Source organism: Pinus tabuliformis, chromosome 6 (assembly GCF_031772625.1).
Source record: "Pinus tabuliformis cultivar Carrire ecotype Pingquan chromosome 6, CPIR1, whole genome shotgun sequence".
Taxonomy (NCBI): domain Eukaryota; kingdom Viridiplantae; phylum Streptophyta; class Pinopsida; order Pinales; family Pinaceae; genus Pinus; species Pinus tabuliformis.
In genome coordinates, this window is record NC_142292.1 from 104,915,527 (window position 1) to 104,926,037 (window position 10,511).

The window sequence follows — 10,511 nt, forward strand, 5'->3', positions numbered from 1 at the left end:
CAAATGCAAACATCAACAAATCTTGATCCATTCATTCACCAAAACCTCCTCTGAGGGTGCAAAAGTGCATGTTCTGAGGACAAGTTTTTGATAAATTTCTGGACCCTTCTCTAAATGCATGAGAAGGGTTTAAATACTACTAACTAAATAACTTAATTACACAGATTCAGGATACGGTTTAAATGACCTCCCTTTTTCTAAGCAAACTATTTCTAAAAATTAAATCTAATATCTAACTATTTCTGCATTTGCTCCTTAATGTTAAGAGCATTCGGTATTTGCCTGAGTGAGTCGGCTGACTGTATTCCGCTTTTGGTTGAGCTAAGCAAACAGAAATGATAAGAGTTGGCACCATCTTTTCAGCAAAATCGATGATATGCTCGAGAGTCATCCTCTGGCTATGTGGATTTACTCGTATGTCCAGTAATAATCCAAGTTCTACTTGGTTAACCCTTAAATCGCTTCTGCCTTTTCTTTTAGCTTTATGTTTCCAGTTTGTTCTTTACCATTGCTTTCTTGCATTTTCTGGGCTTACAAGTGACTGAGCAGTTAGAGGCTTTGGTTTTTGAGCAATTTTCTCAGCGATACCGTAGGCGCTAATCGCGCATCGGAAACTGTCTCCGTTCTTTGATCCAAGCCTCTCTGATGCGTTTTTTGCCTTTAGCGCCTTTTCCTTCACTGGGTATAAGCTTCAAAATTTGTAAACATACTGCTTTCGTGAGCTTCTGACCTTGAGCGTTAAACCACCTGTTGATATCAACATTGTTCAACTACTCATTCAACCATGGCTATGAATGAAAGATCTATAATGGATAGCTCAGCAGCGCTCTGTGAATCTGCGGCTCTGTTGCACGCAGTATCCATTTATGATGGCATCTCTTCTCTATCTCTGAGCATTGGAACTTTACCCTTTTCCTTCATGGCTTCCTGCACATTGCTTTGTGTTACTTCTGTTTTTCGTTCCTGCAGTTCACACATGAGGAGAGAGTAATGATAATAAAAATCGACAGGAAAGCTTTAAATTCTACAGATGTACAAAAACATGTCACCTGTCGTGAACTGACTCTTCGAAAAACACAAAACCGTCTTTCATTAACAAGTGGCGTATCGTTCATTAATTATCATTAAAGCGCATATCCAATTTTTGGTTTATGGAAAGCTTTTCTTGAATATTGAGCCAGGGAAAATCTGCGATGAAATGTTTCTGCGATTCGCATCGCAGCATCGCAGTATCGCATTACCGCAAATTTCATTAAGATGTGTTATCGCAGGGTTGCTCGATCGTGATATCGCAAGATCGCGGATCGCAGTATCGCACTATCGCAAGATCGCAGATCGTAGTATCGCGCTATCGCAAGATCGCAAATCGTTACAATCGTTAAATGGTTATGTGTTTTTCATGCGACATTGCGATATGTGATATGTGATATCGCATATCGGATATCAGCGATTTTTTAAAGGTTTTCCAATGTGAGCGTTTCTTAATGCATGCGATGCGATAGAATTCGCGTCGCATTCTCACAGTTTATCATTTTTACTCATAAGGAAATGTCCTATCATTCTTCGCGCGATGCGATGTTTTCTTAAGGAGTAAAATACATGAGCCTTAATTGAATTTTTTGAATTTTTTACTAAGGGTCGCCTCTTACCTAGTGTTATTGCTAATACTAAATAAGGAGGGGGGTTGTTGGTGGCCACAACAGGTTGGATCTCGGCTAAGTGGAAACCAAATGGTCATGTCACACTGTAGCTAGGACCGAAAGGGTTCTTTACTGTGATCTTCTTGTGCCTAGAAGACAAGTACAGAATCCTCGACGAGGGGCCTTATTTTTTCAATTCAGCAGGATTGTATCTAAGGGAATGGGTAGCAAGATTTAACCCGGACAAGGAAGACCTCAGCTGGGCACCAGTGTGGATCAGAATGTACTCACTTCCAGAGGAATATTGGGATGAAGGTCTGCTCAAAGACATTGGAAATGGGTTGGGGGAATACATAAAAGCGGCGGAAGAGATGAAGCTTCACAGATACACATCCTACGCCCGCATCTGTGTTTTCATGTGCCTGGACAAGGCCCTGCCGGACTCGGTAAGTCTCTTCCATGACGACTATGAATGGATTCAACCCTTGGATTATGAACATGTACCCTTTCGCTGCTGTAAATGTCATGCTCATGGGCATCTCTTCCGAGATTGCCCGTTAAATGCCAAAGCCAACGCCTCCGTTCCCTCTGACATGCGGCCCAAGATGGCTTCACCAAAGTTCCTAGTCGCAAAAGAGCGCAAAAAAAGTCTTCTACGGGGAAAAAACCCTAGCAGGACGTTGCCTCCTTCCCTTCTACGGGTAATAGTTTTGAGATTCTTGCTAAAGCTTCAGAAGATCATCCCATGAACTCAAAGCCCAACCCTATGCCCATCTCATCCTCAGCAATCCCTCCTCCTTCTGGTTCATCTCCTGCAACTCATCCCCCTAAGGGTGATATTGGAATCCCTAAGGAGGGCCGAAAGGGCTCAGATGGGAAAGCAAATGATATGGAAGTTGACGGCCTTCCAAACCAACCCTTGAGCTTAGCTATATCTTCAGCAGAAAATAGTCAGGTACAACAGATGGATGAAGAACCAGAGAGTATTGATATGGAAGGACTTGACATTCTTGAGCTTGAACTAGCATGCAAAAAGAAGGACTATGACAACATTCCAGAGCTTCAGCTCAGCAAACTGGAAGTCGTCATTTCTAGGGCTTATCAGCAGCAACAGTTGGGCATCCAGCCAGGCAGTCATTGGGATGGCGGCCTCCCCCCAAAAGACACCAAAAAGCGGGGGAGAAGAACGGATCTCCAGCGAACAATTGCAATAGGGAAAATCCTGGTGGACTCAGGCAGGTATGCTAAGTTGACAAAGTACTACAAGCCCTACACCAGTAGTGAATCATGAAGCTTACTTCATGGAATTTAAGGGGGCTCAACAACCCAGGGAAATTGAGAATAATAAAAAACATGATAAAGATGAAGCAGCCACAGATATGATTTCTTCAAGAAACGAAGTGTAACAGTAGCACTCTAGGAAACATCCTTTCAATAGCTTGGCCAGGCAGTCAATCGGTTGCAGTGGATGCTTCGAGAGCATCGGGCGGGCTAGCCATTGCCTGGAATGCGCAAGCGTTAACTCTCTCAGACTTTCATGCATCTCACCACATTATCCAGGCCACTTTTCACATTATAGGTACTAACATCCATGGCCACCTTACCAATGTTTACTTCCCGCAGGAATCAGGTAACAAAATAACGTTACTTAATACAATAGAAGCTCTAAACTTTAATAGAATACATCCTCTTTGGATCATTGGAGGAGACTTCAACATGATCAGTAAGCTCGAGGAAAAGCAAGGTGGTAGAGCCAAGTTGGAGCAGGAAAATGGCCACTTCAAAGAATTCATCCAAAACAACTCTCTAATTGACCTGCAATTTTGTAATGGAACGCACACTTGGAGCAATCGTAGAACCGGGAAGCATCAAATCGCCTCCAAACTAGATAGATTCCTCATATCTGACAACGCGGTTCATTTGGGAGGTGACATAGCAGCAGTAATTCTCCCTTATTCCGGCTCTGATCATTGGCCTATCTCCCTCCAGTGGCAAAGACCAGGCAATGCCACCAAACGGCCTTTTCGCTTCGAAGAGTTCTGGCTCACCCACCCTACATTCAAAGACTTCATCAGGTCTACTTGTAACTCCTTCCTATCACCAGAGGGGTCTAAAATGTTTCAGTTTCAACAGAAACTCAAACATCTCAAATCCCAAATAAAGCGATGGAATGAAGAGACATTTGGAAACATTTTTCAGGCACAACAGGACCTAAACAAGGAAATGAAAGAACTCCAGCAACAAATAATCACAGGGGGGTACAATGAAAGGACCTTGACACAGGAACAACGCATTCACAATCAACTGGAGGAGAGGAGAAAGCAGGAGGAGATACTATGGAAGCAGAAATCCAGGATCAGATGGCTGAAAGAGGGAGAAAGGAACACTAAATTCTTCCACCGAACCACAGTTCAAAGAAGAATGCACAACAATATCTCTTTCATTCAGAAGCAAGGAGGGGAAAGAGTGGAAAAGCATGATGAGATCGAGCAGGAGTTTCTCAGACACTTCAGGCAAGTTCATCAAGAGCCCATCACAGATAGACAGCCTGCTATAGAAAAAATTATCCAAAATGTGCCGAAAATTATCAGAGAAGAACATAATGAGCTCCTTCTACGCCCAATCATGCCTTAGGAGGTGGATGCCGCTATGAACCAGCTCAAGGAGTTAAAAGCCCCTGGCCTGGATGGCTTCACTACCACCTTCTTCCACTCCTTCTGGGAGTTGATTAAAGAAGAGGTCTGGCAAGTGGTGGAGGAATCTCGGACTCTTCACTGGCTTTTGCCCTCTCTCAACTCAACTTTCATTGCGCTCATACCAAAAGAGGAGAGAACCAATACTCCGGATAAATTTCACCCAATCGCTCTTTGCAACGTTATTTACAAAGTGATCTCTAAAGTCATAGCCAACAGGTTAAAGCCGCTTTTGCCCCTGCTCATCTTGCCTGAACAATCCGACTATGTAGAAGGAAGATAGATCTTGGATGGCATCATCCTCACACATGAAATCATACACTCCCTCAAGCACTCCAAACAGGCAGGTATGATTCTCAAGCTTGATCTTTCAAAAGCTTTTGATAAGCTCAGTTGGACATATATTCAAAAAATGTTAAATGCTTTTGGTTTCTCTCCTATGTGGGTTCGTTGGATTATGAGTCTCATCTCCACATCCTTCTTCTCTATTACGTAAATGGCATCCCCTCTCGTCCTTTCAGTCCCTCAAGAGGAATTTAGCAGGGCGACCCTTTCTCCCCATTCCTCTTTGTGTTAATGGCGGAAGGCCTGGGGCACCACATCAAACATGCCCTCCTCACCCAGCAGCTCAAAGGTCTATCCATTCACAACTCCCCGACAATAACTCATTAGCAGTTTGTTGATGACAACATGCTTTTTGGTTACCCATCTGTCCAGGAAGCCTCCCTGTTCAAATCCCTGCTAAATGACTTCTCTGAGGCTTCATGAACCAGCATCAATAAGGCTAAATCGCAGATTTTTTTCTTCCATACTCCCCCTGTCGTGCAGCATGCCATAGCCCATATCTTGGGTTTCTCCATAGACTCTCTCCCTTCCAAATACCTTGGAGGCCCCCTTATTGATTCAACCATCAAGCATTCCACCTGGCGCATCCTCATTGAGAAGCTTGAATCCCGCCTCAACCTATGGACGCACAGAACGTTGAATATTGCAAGTCGTTTGGTGCTCATCAAAGTTGTGTTACAGGCAACGCCGATTTATTTATTCTCTATCCTTGCAGTGCCTAAGTGGGTTATTAAAAGAATAAGGGATCTATAGCGCAACTTTCTTTGGGGGACTATAGGCACAAATCGCAAATGGGCCTTGGTAAAGTGGACCACAGCTTGTATGCCCAAAGAAAAAGGAGGCATTGGCTTGAGGGATCCCAACCACAACAATGCCATCATGTGTGTAAAAATTTGGTGGCAATGGCTCTCTTCCCCCAATAAGCCATGGGCCGCCATTTGGAATGCCAAATATGCCAATCACCAGCCACAAGAGGAGCTCATCAGATTCACTCCCACTGCGAAAGGTTCACTCATATGGAATGTAGCCAAACAACACTTCTTGTTGATTCAACAACACAGTTTTTGGGAAGTAAGAAATGGTAGAACAGCTAGGTTCTGGACGGACGCCTGGAACCAATTGCCAAAGCTCAACAACATTCTTAACCCAATTCCAAGCTACATCAGGGAGGAATAGCAACAGAAAGAGATCTAGAAACATTGGACTCAGGAGACAGAGCAAGGGTACATACAATGGAAGCAAAGTGACAGGTTCATCAGGAACGCGGATCACCATTTTATGAAGGATCTGGAAAGGGATCTCCAAAAGCGACGTATAAGATATTCCGATGGCAGGGAAATTCTTCGATGGGGTTACATGCCTAAAGGAACCTTTTCCACCTCAGAGGCTCACAAAATCATATGCACAGAACCTTCGCCCCCCGATCCCATTTGGGGTAAAATATGGGCATCAGGCACCTGGCCCAAAGTCTCTCTCTTCCTCTGGCTGGTTGGGCATCAGAAAATTCTCACATGGGACAAGCTAAGGCGAAGAAACTATCATGGCCCTTCAATCTGTGTCAACTATAACTCTCAGGAGGAAACTCTCCAGCACCTTCTAGATTCTTGCACCCTGGCCAATCATTTGTGGGAGAAGGCAAGCTTCAGATGTCAAAGAAGATGCAGAGTGTCGGACGACATCACCAATTCCATACGCCATTGGCAAAAGAATCCCTACAAAAGTGAAATTCTCAACCATTTATGGAGGATGATTCCTGGGCTCCTCCTTTGGTGCATTTGGAAAGAAAGGAATAAACGCATATTCAAAGATCAAAGTTCTCCGTTAGAGATCATCTGGAGCAACTTTTGTTTGAATCTCAAAGAGACTCTGGCGCTCCGTACCTGGAAGCAGGATGACCTTCCCACTCTAGACAATGAGAAGGCCATCTGGGCTAACTGGAACATGCAACTCCCTCAGGAAATTCACAATCATGCCCCCTCTAAGAGCATCAACATAAAAAAGGATTCTTGGACAGCTCCCCCAAAGCACACCTTCAAGCTCAACTTTGATGGAGCTTCAAAGGGCAACCCTGGAAAAGCAGGATTTGGCGGAAAATTCAGAAATAATATAGGCTTTCCCCTCCTTGTTTACTTCAGAAATATAGGATGGGACACCAATAATTTGGCGGAGTTGGAGGGTCTCTGGCAAGGTCTCCTCCTCTCATGGAAACACAACTTCCATCCCCTGGAGATCGAAGGTGATTCCTTAATCCTTATCAACATGGCCAAACAGCTCCTAAATGGATCTCATGCGAGGAAAATTGCCACTAGTTGGAGACTCGAAGCAAGATTGGAAGCCATAGAACAAGCTCTTCTCAACAACAGGGCCATCATCTTCAATCATGTTAAGAGGGAAGGCAACAAGGTTGCTGACCTTCTGGCCAATGTGGGTGTGGAAACTGAGCATACTCTAAGCACAGGAACTCTAGACATAATTTCGAAACATGATCAAGAACAGGAATGAAAACTTTTGGTCCAAAGGGATGCTGCCCCCCCGGATGCAGGTGTTTAAGTCTGCCTTAAATGCGATGGGACTGGAGTGGGCTGAGAAAGGCCGCCACCTGCCAGCCCTGTACAACGATGCCATTTACATGTGGCCGGATGATCATAAGCAGGTGGGCTTCGCTCTATCTAAAGGAATTTGTGTAGGCGACTCTGATTTATCTTTCACCTCTGCACGCTCTGTTGTGTTCTGGCTCTCGGCTCCCATGAATGCCACAGCAATGGCAGGAGCGTCTCGAGGCAGGGGAATGGGCATTAAAACCAGCCTCCGCCATGGGTTTCTTCAGGTGTCTCTTATGTTATGTTGGTTGGGCTCTTGCTCTGTTAGCTCGAAGAAGCTACCTCTGCCAACTCCCTTGACTCTTTGAAGCTTTGGGCTCCCGTCTGATTGTTTGTTTGTCTGGCCTAAGTCCTACCTCTTTGGTGGTTCGTTCTGGTATCCACAAGGGCGCTGTCACTGTAGACATGCCTCGGCCCCGCCAAAGGATGTTAAGCCGCAGAGGCACCTCTCGGGGGGCGCCTTCTCACCCTTCTTCCCTCTCTCCCTCAAGTGAATTCACTTCTAGCCAGTACCCTCACACTCGCAGAGGGAGAGGGCGCTTTTTGTGGCCCAGTCATTTCCTTGAGCCCAGCTCTCCAGGTTCCTCGTCCTCCCCTCCTTCGGTTCTGCAATCTTCACTTTTAATTACACCCTGAACCGTCCTCGGATTACAGCCCATGTCTCGATGCTCTTTCTCGAGGAAGCCCAGGAAGAGGGTGAGTCCAGTGGTCTTCAGGAGGACCCAGGCTTAGTTTCTATACCGAATTCTGGCTCCCCGCGAGCTATGGAGACTTCGGCAAGCAATGTGAATGACACAGTGATGGATCCAACGGCCCCGGGTTCGTCGGTGAACGAGGATGCTCAAGCTCAGGATCTGGATGATGGTGGTTGGTGCAGGATCGTGGAGGAGCCTCCAGGCGCCTAATTCATGCTCTGCAGTTCCGTCTCAGGTTATGCGGCCCAATATTGAGGGCTTTTTGCCAGTGTTGACATTTTTTGTAACTGTTGATATGTCGAGGATAAATATGCATGTTTTTTGTAATACTTGTAAGCTTAGCAAGGCCAAGATGGGTAACTCTGGATCCCCCATGTGGGATTGCATAACATGGCCTAGTCCAAACTCTCTGCTCTGGACAATTTTCTGTTTCAAGCTGCCTTTCCTTCTGGGCAGTTGTTTCTTATGCTAGTCATGCTGTAACTGTATACCTTTAATGTGAATAATAGAATAGTATTATTTAGAAAAAAAAAAATGTCATAAATGTTATAAAATTGAGATTTACTATTTTTTTTCAATATCCATTTTTTTTTTACTATAAAGATAATACGTTAATTTTCTATGGTGTTTTAAGTACTATTTAATTTGCAGCTTTACTTTAAAATCATTTTATATATGCAAGATATTTTGATCTTTTATGGTATATATATTCTCTAAAATGACCTCCCTTTTATCTTTTGATGGTTTAGCCAAGGATCAACCTTTGACTGATATGTAAGCAAGAGGCTTATAACCCCCTCATTTTACCAACATCGATGCAATGTGGATTTAGAGTGTTGGTTTCCATTCTTAGTCTTACATGGAGAGATTTGTCTTCAAAATGTATACTAGGCCTAATATGTTCTTAGGTGTAGTCTATACACATCAAACTACTAACAACACAAAAACAATCAAGCCAATAAAAATCAAGAATTTTCTTTTACTAAGATATTGAGAACTTTGTACACACATTTTTCTTGTACCTACAACTCAACTTTTAATGTTACAAAGCAATGGCACTATATTTCCTTGGAAGGGTTTCTCTTTATACTCTTGAATGCCTAAATATACATTCATCATAATATCCCACAAATGAAATTAGCAATAGATGAACTCCACATGTGCACCAAGAACATAGGTAAATAACCTATCAAAATCTCATGGTTGGAGCATGCCATTTGTGATGGTGACAAATACAAATAATATGTTTTGTTGCAAAAATTCTACAAAAAAATTGCTTTTCTACTCGACTCTCTACCAAGCTGAAACATATTTATTCCTTATTCATCATAAGCACTTGGTCAATTGCAATTAATTTTCATACAGAAGGATTATATTTAGCACTTTTAGCAAGGAGCAGAGCACTAGAGGTCTTCTCTTCTACCTCTGCAATCTTGATTAAAATTGAATCATTTAATCATCTCAAATCCTTGATATCAAACAAAATTTGCAAAGACAAAAAAAGGGAATGTTGTTAGAATTAACTAAACCATTCATCATTCTATAGTGAATTCTTTAATGAAAGAAGTTAGCAAGGAATTCATGGTCTATAAAATAATTGAGTTTCTCTCCACAATTATAGATCTCACATTAGTTACATCAACAACAATATGAAAATATATCTGGTTTGATTTATTCTTCTCCTCATTGAATCAAATTACTATTTTGTAAAGTATAGATGGAAGTTATTGTAGTCCTTTCAATGGAGGATTTGACATATGCTTACATTGATATATACTATTTTCTCCTCTTACAAACTCTTGTGCCAAGGATGTCGTGGCATTGATATTATAATTATGGTTCTTTTATTAAATGAATAATTTCTTATTACAATGTACTATAGTTTATCATTGGTCCACATGCATTCTACCATGGATAGAAATTTGGAAATGATTTACCTTATAGATTTGACCACCCATGTACTTGATGAGTAACATATTTACGAGAATGAAGAAAAATTGGAATGCCGAAAATTTGCTACATCTGCATACAACCTTGTCTAGTGCGTTCAACCTCTTGGATAGATAAGAATAGCCTCAAGTTCACCTAGCTAGTAGGTAATTGTAGAAATTCCTTGTATATTCAAACCGTAGATTGCAATATGCTAAAACAATTAACTTGAATCTACTATACTCATTAGCAAAAAACAATAAAAATTCGATGAAATCACGAAGCATATAAGAGAAATAATTCAATCACACATAACACAATGATTTATGGGGAAAGTCACAACTAAAAATTCCTACTATATGTATATTTCATTAATCAGAAAATATGAGAAGATTACAATGCTTTTCTCAAGCCCGAGTAACCTCTGCACTATCTCTATCTATCTCACGTCTTCCCATACAAGCTCAAGCCAATACTTAGCCAATTCTGCTTCCTACCAAGCTCCTATTTCCTTGCACTGTTCCATTGGGAATAAGCCCATATTTAATTGGGAAATCCCACAATTATGAATTGTGTAATCCTCATAGGAATTCCTCTGGTTGCATGCAC